We start from the raw sequence: 14,078 nt of genomic DNA, 5'->3' as shown, positions 1-14,078 counted from the left end.
GCTGAAAATGTTCTCAGCCCAGGTCATCCGAGATGTAGAGTAGATGAGTTTGTTCTCCATCTTAAGAGATTTGGAGATGTTTAGCAGTACATCACTTGCTCACCAATGGATTCCCTGCAGTGAATGGGTGCCATCAGAATGAGAGACAAAACAGTCACACAAGTAACTCACACGACTACAGTGTTTGTGTTTGTAATCAGGAGAGAAATATGCTCTGATCAAGCACTATTTATAAGTGTTCATAAGATTTTGATATGAGAGGACAAAAGAGGATGGACTTTTTCACTGAAGGAAGCCTTATTATGGTTTATAGACTCAAACTGTAGCCTAAAGCGACAGAGTACAGTTAAAATGGTTTAATGATGGATTTGTTTATGCTTTTATTAGACAGCTGCAGCTCATCCAGAACACTGCTGCCAGAATTCTGACTAGAACCAGAAAATCTGAGCATATCACACCAGTCCTCGGGCCCTACACTGGCTTCTAGTTATATTAAGGATTGATTTTAAAGTACTTTTACTCATTTATAAATCACTCAATGGCCTAGGACCTATAAAGGACCATTACAGATATGCTTGCTGAATATAAACCTAACAGAGCACTCAGATCATTAGGATCAAGTCAGTTAGAAATACCAAGGGTTCACACAAAACAAGGGGAGTCCGCCTTTAGCTATTTTGCCACCCGCAGTTGGAATCAGCTTTCAGAAGAGATCAGATGTGCTAAAACATTAGCCACATTTAAATCAAGACTTAAAACTCATTTGTAAAGTACTTTGAGTGACCCTTGTGTATGAAATGTGCTATGTAAATAAACTTGCTTTGCTTTTCCTTTCACTTTATAAGACGGTAAATGATTGTCTGGAGTATTGTTTCTTACATGTGGATTATTGTGATGTTTTTATAAGCTGTTTTGTCTCTCGGTCTGACGGCACCCATTCACTGCAGAGGATCCATTGGTGAGCAAATAATGTAATGCAAAATTTCTCTAAATCTGTTCTGATGAAGAAAACAAACCCATCTACTTAATTAAAAAATGTATGGACATTACTTTCTACCGTAAAATCCAGGTGTTTCAAAATACGGTTGAAACACCTGTGAATTTTAAAAAAAAATAAAATCAATACAGAGCACATTGGGCTGTATTTGAACAGATTTTTCTTAGAGTGAAAGGCTGCCACAGAGACTGCGACAGCTTCTCAGGACAGCTATTTAAATGATATCTGTCAAGCTAGTAACATTTTAGGTGTGGTATGTCTTCTAATGCACACTGAAATGTTTTAAAGCCCAACAAGAATAATTGATCACCCTCTAAGCCAATTGAACAAATATTAGAGCAGCAAGACAGCTACAAAAGCCGTCTTTTGTAAGTTAAATTAAATTTAAATAATTCCATAAATGTAGTGTGACCAGCCAAGCCGCATATAAATAAAACATTTCAAGATCTTTAGACCAGTTGGAATCCAAATTATGTTGCATGTAAATTTAGGATTGATTATATATGATCATAAATAAAAATCTCTGTCAAGATTTATTAACATAGCTATATCAGTATTGTGTCTAATTTTGGCCTCAGTTGTCCTAAGAATTCACTCAAAAAAATAATAATACAAGCTCTGCCTCCAGTTTAACTGCTTGTCTTCTTCATGCCATTGAATAATGTCTTTGTGCGTCACTACCAAACAGCCTGCAACAAACCAGTACTTAAGCCTGACATTCTGGCTACTGGTCTGTCAGTCACTGAGTCCACTCAACATCTATTAAACCTGAGTGTCTCACTGCAGGTCACCTCATGACTCAGAGCGCACTACAGGATCACTCTCCGGGGGGCACTTTTCTTGGAATTAAATCTCATAGTGAATACCTTTCCCTCTGAAATCTCCAAACACTGCAGAAATGGATTAGCACAGATAATGTCAAGATTCGCCATGCAGCTAAAAAGACCTGCACATCTGGATTCCAGGGCTTTAGTCTGACTGCATAATATAACATGAAATCGTCATTGTGATATAGAAATCAGGCATGTGGGAAATAATCTGGGTTCCTCTTCGGGAACTCGAGCTGCGTCGATCGCATTTGGGGAACGCCTTTGGCAAGAACAACTCTGAATATCGTGTGCAATCAGTTCAATGGAAGAGCGTGACGTCACGGACGGGGTGACGTAGCGACCAGGAAGCTATAAAGGCACGTGCCACGCAGCTGGCTTCAGCTTCGCGTCTTTCAGCAAGCGCTCTGTGTGTGCATGTTCATAAGTCTGTCTTGTAAGTCTTATTTACTGTTGTCTGTCCAGTATCATTAGACTACGATGCCTAAGTCTAAAGCTAAGACGAGACATTTGAAGGGCGAAACCAAATCGCGCTATAAACTGTGTGTTCCTCCATGCCAGCGCTACATCACGGCTGGGGACACACATGATTTATGCGTGGTTTGCCTGGGGTCGAAGCACGCTGAGTCGGCTCTCGAGGGAGCCGACTGTCCGCATTGTGAACGATTGCCAATGCGGACGCTTCGATCCCGGAGGGCTCTCTTCGAGGAGGGAGCCTTCGCCAGCGTTCCCCGCGGCTCTGGCCCCGCTTCTGCTGAGGCAGAGCGGCTGCTGCACTCGTGGGGTTCGCAGGTGGATCTGGCAGAGGGAATGGAGACGGGCACGTCCTTATCTCCTTCCTCATCTGCTAGATCTGGCGCCCAAACCCTGGGATCGGAAGCACGCTCGTCGGTTTCTTCCGCCCAGGGCGAGGGGTCGACACTCCACCTCTCTTCGTCTGATGAGGTGGATGTGGAGACAGTTGGCAGGGATTCGCCACCCCTTTCGCCCCAGTATGAGGAGCTGCTGGAGGTGGTTACTCGCGCAGTCGAGAAGTTAAAAATAGACTGGCCCCCACAAAAATCACATGAACCGCAGAGAAGTAAATTAGATGAGCGGTATCTCAGGCCCAGACAACCACCTCCAGCCCGGAGCCTTCCCTTTTTTCCCGACCTCCATGATGAGATAGCGAGGTCGTGGAAACATCCATATTCCACCCGTCTTTTCGGCCCTGATTCGCAGTATTATGGGAATATGACAGGGCTCGATGAGCGTGGTTACAGAGCGATGCCACGGGTTGAACAGACGCTTGCGGGCTATCTGTCACCCGGTTCGGCGTCGTCTCTGAAGGCTCCGGCCTTGCCTACTAAAGCTTTAAGAACGACATCAGGGTTAGTGGGCAAGGGCTATGTGGCAGCAGGTCAGGCAGGGGCGTGCCTTCACACCATGGCCGTCCTTCAAGCATATCAGGCCGACCTGTTGAGAGATGTAGACGAGGGAGAGGGGATCAAGTCCGACGATATTGCAGAGCTTAGACGGACCGCTGATCTCTCCCTCCGCGCCACCAAAGAGACCGCTCGCGCAATTGGGCGGTCTATGGAGCCTTGGTGGCCGCGGAGAGGCATTTATGGCTGAACCTGTCCCAAATTAAAGACCGTGACAGGTTCTGCCTCCTGGACGCCCCGCTCCAAGCCTCGGGCCTGTTCGGCGACACAGTCAATACTGTCGTCGACAGGTTCCAGGAGGCCCGTAAACAGGCGGCGGCGTTCCAGAGTTTCCTCCCTCGTCGCTCTTGTGGGTTATCTGGACGGGAGATACCCACGCCACTAGCAGGCTCCTCATACCGCGAGGCTCAAAAGCAGAGCGTCGCCACTCGTGCTCCCCCACGCCGGGCTCTGAGTGGGGGGCTCCTAGATTAAAATCAGACCTTCGTACTATTATCGAAGCTAGGAAGTCCTCGACAAAGAGGTCCTGACGCCATGCTACCAGTGACCTCGAGGGTAGCCCCTACGGGGTCAGAGCGGTTCCCACCTCAGTATACGGTGCCCGCCTCTGCCAACCCTGCCAGTGTTTCAGGGCGCAGCGGTCTCCCGCGAGCGTCCCTCCCAGTTATTTCCGCCCGTGAGCGTAGCGGAGCTGGGAAGTCTCGAGAGACTGATTCCCTTAGTACATTTTCGAGCAGCGTGGAGACTTCTGCCAAATGTTTCTCAATGGGTCCTGCACACAGTAGAAAGAGGCTACGCTATTCAATTCGGCCGTCCACCGCCGAAATTCAATGGGGTTACACCGACAGTCGTCGGCCCCCAGCAGGCTCTGGTTATGGAACAAGAAGTGAATACCCTATTAAGGAAGGAGGCCATCGAGGTGGTCCCTCCTCTAGACAGGGAATCCGGGTTCTACAGCCGGTATTTCATAGTTCCAAAGAAGGATGGGGGGTTGCGTCCGATCTTAGACCTACGTCAGTTAAACCTCTCAGTTATGTCACTGAAGTTCAAAATGCTTACTGTCAAACAGGTTGTAGCTCAAATCAGATCCGAGGACTGGTTTGTCACGATAGATCTCAAAGACGCATACTTCCACATATCCATCCTTCCACAACACAGGAAGTTTCTGAGGTTCGCTTTCGGGGGCAAAGCTTATCAATATCGAGTACTTCCATTCGGCCTTGCACTCTCACCCCGCACATTCACGAAGTGTGTAGATGCGGCTCTGGTACCCCTCCGTATGCAGGGCATCCGCATTCTGAATTATATCGACGATTGGTTGATCCTAGCTCAATCAGAGCAGATGGCGGTTCGACATCGAGATGTCGTTCTCGCACACATGGGGGAGCTGGGTTTGAGACTGAATGCCAAGAAGAGTGTACTTTCTCCAGTTCAGAGAACCACCTATCTAGGCGTAGTATGGGATTCGACCACGATGCAGGCACGTATGTCTCCTGCTCGGATCGAGTCGATCCTCACATCAGTCAAGAGAGTCAGAGAAGGCCAGTCACTCACTGTGAAGCAGTTTCAGAGACTGTTAGGGCTCATGGCAGCTGCGTCCAACGTGATACCTTTTGGTCTCCTGCGCATGAGGCCCCTTCAGTGGTGGCTCAAGACCAAGGGGTTTTCCCCGAGGGGAAATCCTTTCCGAACTATTCAGGTCACGCGGCGATGCCTTCGTGCCTTAGACATATGGAAGAAACCTTGGTTCTTGAATCAGGGCCCGGTGCTGGGAGCTCTTGGTCGCCGTGTAACGCTAGCGACAGATGCGTCCCTCACCGGTTGGGGTGCGGTCATGAGTAGCCACCCTGCCCGCGGTCTGTGGAGCGGTCGCCATCTGACATGGCACATCAATTGTCTAGAAATGCTAGCAGTGTATCGAGCTTTAAAATATTTCCTCCCAGACCTGAGAGGCTGTCATGTGTTAGTGCGCACCGACAACACAGCGGTAGTCTCTTATATCAATCACCAGGGGGGTCTGCGTTCACGCCCCTTGTACAAGCTGGTGTACCAGATCCTCCTGTGGTCCCAGGGCAAACTCCTCTCGTTAAGAGCAGTGTATATTCCTGGGCGATTGAATGTGGGAGCAGACATGCTGTCGAGACAGGGGCCAAGGCCCGGGGAATGGATGCTTCATCCCGAGGTGGTGAAGCAGATATGGCAGATATTTGGCAAAGCTCAGGTGGACCTCTTCGCGACTCGAGAGACATCGCAATGTCCCCTCTGGTTCTCTCTAGTTCACCCAGCTCCACTGGGACTAGATGCCATGGCACAGACTTGGCCGAGGCTTCGTCTGTATGCCTTTCCCCCCATCGCTCTGCTCCCGGGAGTTCTGGCGAGAGTACGCCGGGACGGGGTCCGTCTGTTGTTAGTAGCCCCGTTCTGGCCGGGCCGAGTATGGTTCGCAGATCTGATTTCTCTCCTCGACGGCTCTCCATGGCAGATTCCGATCAGGACAGATCTACTCTCTCAGGCGCAGGGCAAAATAATTCACCCTCGCCCGGAGTTGTGGAAGCTGTGGGTGTGGCCCCTGAGGGGGCACATCTGTTAGCAGCTGGTCTCTCAACCGAGGTTGTTGAGACCCTACTCCAATCCAGAGCTCCCTCTACGAGGAAACTGTACGCCCTGAAGTGGAAACTCTTCACTTCATGGTGCAGAGATCGCCACCTTGACCCTGTTAACTGCCCAGTTGGTACAGTTCTGGAGTTTTTACAAGCTAGGCTCTCTGCGGGGTTGACCCACTCCACCTTAAAGGTGTACGTGGCGGCCATAGCTGCTTACCACGTCCCTTTCAGTGACCAGTCACTGGGTAGACACCCCCTAGTTACACGTTTCCTCCGAGGTGCACTGAGGCTGAGACCTCCAGTACGGTCCCGTATTCCCCCATGGGATCTGGTTGTGGTGTTAGAGGCTCTCTGCAAAGCTCCATTCGAGCCAATTCAAGAAATATCAGACAGACATCTGACACTTAAGACTGCCCTATTATTGGCTATTACTTCTCTAAAGAGAGTTGGAGATCTCCAGGCCCTCTCGGTGGCCCCTAATTATCTAGACTTTGCCCCTGGTATGGCCAAAGCATTTCTTTACCCTCGAGCGGGTTATATTCCTAAAGTTCCCTCTGTCACACCACAACCTGTCGTACTGCAGGCCTTCTGTCCTCCTCCCTTTCGGGAGCCAGACCAGGTGAAGCTAAATTGTATGTGTCCAGTGCGAGCACTGGACGCATACGTCCACAGAGCTGCCCTGTGGAGAAAATCTGACCAATTGCTTGTATGCTACGGTCCTACTAACAGGGGTTCTCCTGCCTCTAAGCAGACCCTTAGCCGTTGGATAGTCGAGGCTATCAACGAGTCATATGAGTCCTCTGGTCTTCCCCTTCCTTTGGGAGCCAAGGCTCACTCTACGCGGAGTATGGCTGCCTCTAAGGCCTTCCTGGCAGGTGTGTCCCTCTTGGACATCTGCAACGCTGCGGGGTGGTCCACGCCCTCTACATTTGCCAGATTTTACAATCTCGATATGCGAGCCGCTCCTGGCTCTTCTGTCCTCTCGTCCTAAGCTGTGCTCTACGGATACACACTAGGCAGGGGTTTGGTAGTCTGGCAGCGTTGGCACATCGTTCCCCAAATGCGATCGACGCAGCTCGAGTTCCCGAAGAGGAACGTCCCTAGGTTACGTATGTAACCCTAGTTCCTCGAGGGAACGAGACGCTGCGTCGCCGAGCCATACTCCCGGCACCCCTGCCTGCGCTTGCTTCCCTACTCGAAGCTGAAGCCAGCTGCGTGGCACGTGCCTTTATAGCTTCCTGGTCGCTACGTCACCCCGTCCGTGACGTCACGCTCTTCCATTGAACTGATTGCACAAGATATTCAGAGTTGTTCTTGCCAAAGGCGTTCCCCAAATGCGATCGACGCAGCGTCTCGTTCCCTCGAGGAACTAGGGTTACATACGTAACCTAGGGACGTTAACAATTGGGAGAGAATTCACTAAGAATGAATTGCACCTCCTGATTAATTTATTACCATTGTTTTAGCACCAAAGGTAAAAACTGTTTGAGCAATATAGAATACAGCAGAGTAAATACTGCATGATTTTGTGAATATGAAGTAATCTATGATATGCATTAAGACGCAGTCACACTATACTTACACATGCTTGGCCACTCTTGATTCAATCATTTCCATTCCTACACATAAACCAAACAGTGAAACAAATGAGAAAAAGTATTGTCTTGCATATCAGATTTTGATTTGGAGAAAAATTAAGTTTTGACTTATAAATCTGCTTAACAAAACAAATTCGAAACCAATAGAAGATGTAAATGTTGCAGAATGATCTCTTGACTCATGGTTTGCATTGTTGCAGGAAAGTGTTGGGCAGTATATTTTCACATTTTGAATGCATTATTATTATTATTATTATGTTATTATTTACTAAAAACAGAAAATGTTAAGTGTGACATATCCTGCTGTTGCTGATATGAATTTCAGTGTCTGTATCTTTCACATGATCAAACTTAGTGTGAATGAATCTTAATGTACATATTAAATCAGGCCTGTTTGCACAGAAAATCTAATAATTTAAAGCTAATATTTATATAAACTATGTAGAGTACAAATAGTCAATCGTTCAAAATTTACAATTGAATTTCTGAAGTGAATTCAAGTAATTTAGAAGTAATTTAGAATTTAGGAGATTTTCCTAACACAGATTTTGCTTTGGGTTCAAAGTGGTCACGTGATTTCAACAACAACCTGCTTTAAGATGGTTTAAACGTGACTTCTACATGAGCAGTGCTTCATAAATCGCTACACTATTGACAATAGACAATGTACCTTTTTGTCTGCAAAGGTTAGCTGAAATTTCACCAATGTGACCACACCTAAACTCTTTGCTCAGACATTTACTGTATAAATATCACTTCTATTTACCATTAATGTAGAAAGATTATCTTTGTTGCTATTCACAATTGGTGCAAACAGTCTGGACCACTTATGTAACCTAATACACAAAACAGAACTATACCAATGTATATAATACATGGTTAACCTGGATTATGGTTTGTAAGTGAATAAAGCTTTTGATGCCAAAATAACTCACAAAAAAATTGGTGCAACTGCTTAGTGAATTCATCTCTCAATGTGTTGAAATGTATGAAATCCCATGTTATGTTGAAGCTACATAGGAGGGTCGTCTTATTACTGATTTCTGTTTCCACCTCTCATTGTGCCTTGCTGTTCATTAACAGTCACTAGGTGTCGTTTTTATGTTTTCACTCAGTTTCATGGATTATTAGGGTTGGAAATGAATGAATGCTTAGAAAGAACATACAGAGGTTTTTATCTTTTGACATCAGCACAAGGTATTAGTTATTATTTAGAGACGTGACAAGCTAGCACATAACAGATTCAGTCTTGAACAGTCAGCTGTACATTACATCACAAAAGGGCTGAAAATTAGCAGAACGACTTTAATGCTGTGATCATGAAGTTTAGATGCTGAGCGAATGCATTCTGGCAGATGTTATAAAAAGCTGTGCTAAATGATATTGCCCTTTATTTCATGTGTTGAAAACCCACATAACCCCACTGCAATTGATATTGATGTTGGTTTGTGTATTTGCATCTGTTAACTGGTTCATTTTAAACACTCAGATTTTATAGAATCTCATTTTGAAAAGTAATACCTCAAATGCTTATGACAAATAGTAAGAAATTCATTGATTTATTTGTATATTCTGATAATGCTGGTATACTATCAAACTCTTTTATGAAATGATATTTCATATCATATTCTTCACATAAGGCCAAAATAGTTACACAATAACTTGATATACATAAGTAGTAACAAAGTAGTTGCTGATGAGACCAAATCTGTCCAGTTCAGTGGTCCATATTGTAAATCTCATAGACGAAACACTGGGGATTGCCCACCAAACTAATACCTGCACAAGCTCAAATTATATAATGAAACCTGAGTGTCTTTTATTGAAGGTTATTTTGTGATCCAGGTTTATTTGAAAATGTGTCAATATAGTATTCAGTTGGTCATAATACTGTGTCTACTTCATTGGTGATGCAAGACGAAGCATCTGGGAAACAGAGCACATCTTGCAGCTCGCAGATCACATTTAATACACTAGGGTACATTTTTTAAACAATGTATTCTATGTAACATTTCTATGTGGAAGTTGAAAGTTTAAGCACTGTTGTACTGTTCAAATCACAAAACATATTTACAATAAATGTCTCCTCTATACATGGTGTGGATTTATTTTTTTTTATTTATTTTTTTTTACATTAACTGTGCTAATGTTTAACATGTCAAATGATTTTAGGCAGATTCTGTAGTCTGGGAAGATGTGCCTTATACTGCAGTGAAGATGAGCCATAATGTTCTGATATAGGCTATTAGGCACAAAATGTGTTGTTTCACAGACCAGATACTTGAATATGGGAATACTGTAGCTTATTCTGGCGAAGGGGAAAAGATTTAGCTGGTTAGCATGGCTTAGTTAGCTCTGTTATCAGAATAAAATATAAAAAAAAAAAAAAAAAAATCAACATTTGGTGTGAGCACACTATGCTTTAAAAAAAGCTTTTGTCCTAGGTACACTTGCGCATTGTTTTTCAGGTAGGTTTCTTGAAGCATCTTGGAGACATTGCCACAGTTCTTCTGGATTGAGTCTGTCTCAGTTTGTTCTGTTTCTTCATATTATTCCAGACAGAATGATGATGGTGAGATCAGATCTCTGTGTGGAGCCCTGGCTGCTGTCAGACTCCTTGTGCAAACATAAATCTCGCTGGATTATTACAATTAATGGCAAAGATAATGTTAGGAAATGTAGACTGATATTTACTACTGACACACTATAGCAAAAGATAGAAATAACTGACTTAAAACTATTTTGTTGGTGAAAATACTAGTGGTCTAAGACTTTTGCACAGTACTGTATATATTCTTTTTGGAAGGCTCATTAAAGTTTGCCGCTTTGGATGTCACAAAAATGAATGAGAGTGCTAACAAATAGCTTCTTCCAAATATTATAGACCTAGCTGATTTTGGCCAACATCACCCACTTAGACCCAAAAATAAAGATTCTGTCATCTTTTTCTCACCCTCATGCCGTTCCAACCTGTATGAATTTCTTTCTTCTGTGTAACACAAAAGAAGATATTTGGACAAATAGAACTGATCACTAATTATTTCCATGCTTTTAGAGGAAATAAGACAATAAAGACCATTAATATTCAGTAATATTATCAATTTAACTGCACTGACAATATTGAATGAGAAGAAAATTTAAACAGAATAATGAAAATAAAAACACTTATTGAACTGAACTTAATCTGCACTGAACTGTCTTGGGATGAATAATGACACTATTGCTTTCTGCAGAGCTGCTTTATAGTTGGATTAATTTGGGTCATAAATGATCAACTTGAAGCAACAATAACAGTTATTGAACTGAACTGAAACAACAATGAACTAAACTGAGATCAATAATATCTGTGTTCTGTAGAGCTGCTTATATCTGAGATAAAATATTTCATACAGTAATTGATGTAAGCTGCTTTGAAGCAATCTGTGTTGTATAAGGCACGGCTATATATAAATGTGACTTGATTTGGCTTGAATGGGGACTGACGTTTTCATGCTTCCATACAATAAAGGAAGTCATATGAGTGGGTGAGTAAACAATGGCAGAATTTAAATTCTAACTGTGAACTGTTCTTTTTAGTAAGGACAAATATCTGGTAAGGATGAGGACATCTGAATTTTGGAAGTATTCAAAAAGCACTACCAGAATTGCTTTGTAGCAGAATTGATCATTAACTTGAGGAGATAGTGTGAGGGTTTATATCTGCAGCACTGATGTGCAAAACAGCATTTATTTGGATTTTGCTGAAGGCTTTGCACACAAGTTTACAAAAGCACAGTTTCAATCATGAGTTCTTCCAAATGAGAGCTAATCAGCTATTTTTATTTTTATTTTATAAAATTACATTGATGTATATTTTAGTTTATAAATCCTTTCAGTACATTCAGCAGTACACTTTAAAACTATTTTAAAGACAATAGAAATAATTACAGTATAACTGTATATAAATGTATTCCTTATGTCCTACTTAAGTGGGTGAAAAATACTGAATGAAGTTTCAGCTAATTCCATTTCATATAATTTCAAACGATAATACATATTCATTAAATTGTAGTGCCTGAAAATTCAAGTTCAGACTAAGTATTCTTTTCAACTATATCACTGCCTTAATAAGTGCTCTTTTAAAAAGTGTGTTGAAGTGCACTTCTTAAGCAAGAGTCTAGATGCATTAGAAATAGAAAGATATGAATCTGAATTATTTATTTAATTGATTATTAGGCCATATTTCCTGGAGGATGAGCCAAGCAATCGTTTCTTACCAAAAAAGGAGAGAGCAGTGGCTTTTTTTTTTTTTTACTTTGTAGCAAAGGCAAGAAAGAAGGGATTAAAGTATTGAGTGTGTGCAGACAGACACCCGCCGCTAACACAAACCTTATAGAAACCGTCCCTTTCTGAGGAGGTGGTCAATAAAACCTTATCTTCTGCCCAAAAATCTTTCAGGGAGGAATTAGCAGCCACGACTCAATTTGCTGCAAACAAATGACATGAGAAATGTAATGCTTGCACATATATTCGAATTTTGAATTCATAAAAAAAAGTTTTTTCCTAAAGCAATGCTATTTTTGTTTTTAGACGCTTGAGTATTAACCTAGAAACCAAGGTAAAACTGTGTATCAACAGTGTGACTGGCTGTTGTAATTTTAAACGTTCCTTTTGATAGTGACAAGGACATAACAGCGTCCTGTTTCTCCCATGACACACGCTGTTTCAGGTGTTAAAGTGTCTCTCACCTGCCTAAAGTGTGGCCTCATTATTATGGCTGATTAAACCCTTCAGTAACAACCCGGTATCACGACAAGACGTGAAATAATCACGTTGGTCCACTTTGGAAAACGTGTAGATGTCACAGTTTAACAACCTCAGACGTGAATCTTACACGTTTGCGTTAACACGTTCCCGTGGAGAAATACCCGGATGTTCACTTATTTTACTCGCCATTGCTGTAAGCTCTGCCATAACGATCTATTTTAGTTTTCATTAAATCGAGAAAAATGGCATTCTGTTGTATTGAAGACCACTGAGCAATTTTCTATTTAATTATTTAATATGTATAAACAATATTTTCAAGGTGAAAAGCATTCATTTGCCTTGTTCCATGCCGAAAAAACGTCTCAATGTCACATTTTTATTGAAGTAATGAGTAAAACGTCTATTTTTCTTGCTTCCCCCAGCTCCTCGTTTAGGTGAAAGCTAAACAATGTGTCATATCGACGTTAAACCATGTTAACCATAACCAGCAAAATATATTTTTTGCTGTGTATGGTAGAATACATTAATAGTGGATACCCTTGCCAAACGTGAGAACTACACGACAGAAAAAAAAAATACCCGAACGCATCACGTGACGTCACCGTAATTTGCTAAAGTTTAATTTAAAGAAAACAAAACACTGAAATAACGTCACTGGAGTAATACTCTCAAATGTGAAATTTGCATGTTTTTTTTCAGCTGTGGAAATTCGGGGAAAATATCCGTTAATGCACGTTAATGATCCGCTTGCAACTAACGTTAGACATTCTCCTTACAAGTAGGTGGCGGTAATGCGCAAAATCGATGCGAGATTGCGTATCGCCAAATAAAGGCAGAACAAGAGGACTTCCTCCTCTTCGGACTTCATTAAGCAGGTAAGAGAGGAGTATTAATATAAGAGGCGTTGACAACAATATATACTAAAATGTAATTATATAAGGGCTATTGTCATTTGCGATATTAATATATTAAATAACTTATTTAATATTTTTATGGTGTTCTTTGGTCACTCAGTAAATGTCTTAATTTTCCAATAGACTTTTAACGTCAGCAATTTAGTTGTCTTTAGTTGCAATTAAGATGGCTGAGCAGGACATTGGTGCAGCAGAGGATGCTATGTTCCATGCAGACCTGCTTTTGGCTCAAATGAAAGTGAGTATCTTTAGTTATACAGCTCAATTTGCAAATGAATGGGATTCATACAGTGAGTAAAAATGGGAGAAAACCCACTGCTGATGTGTTTACATGTAATGTTGATTTTCTCTGGTGCAAGGAAAAACAAGATGAGAAAAGTGCCCCCCCCAACCGGGAGAGTAAATTTCAGTGGATTGAGAGAGACTGTGAAGGTCGTCCACTGCTGAAAAGAAAGAGCAGAAGCGGAAAAACGCGTATGCGTTCTTCAGCTACAGGTTGGTCGTCATCTGTATCCTACTGTATATTCTGAATAGGTGTGTGTGGAGCCAGGCTAGGTTGGTCTATGTCTTCTCTGGTTAAATCACCTGTAAATATAGCCTATAACTTCACTGCTTTTGATTGTTACATTCCCCACACATTCCAGGATGCCTATGCCCCCTTGCAAGTAATGTTTCCAAACAAACTTAGTCTGACCATTGCATCAAGGAGTGATGCAGTAACATAACAGTACGGTAGTTCTTTTTCTTTCTGGTAGAGTGTTATGTCTGATTTACTTACATGCACCAAACTGCAAAAGTATTTAAGGGAGACTTTACCCCAATATCTTTCAGTCCTGAATCCTTGTGACCCAGCTGAGGAGGTATCCATGGTGACAGAACAAAACATGTCTCAACACTTACTTGGTAGGATGACTCCATATTGACATTTTTTAATCAAATGAACCGTGTAAAATTATTGTTACTTCACTA

Source organism: Carassius auratus, chromosome 3 (genome assembly GCF_003368295.1).
Source record: "Carassius auratus strain Wakin chromosome 3, ASM336829v1, whole genome shotgun sequence".
Lineage (NCBI taxonomy): Eukaryota > Metazoa > Chordata > Actinopteri > Cypriniformes > Cyprinidae > Carassius > Carassius auratus.
The sequence above is the reverse complement of the archived record's forward strand: the minus strand, read 5'-3'. Positions refer to the sequence as shown.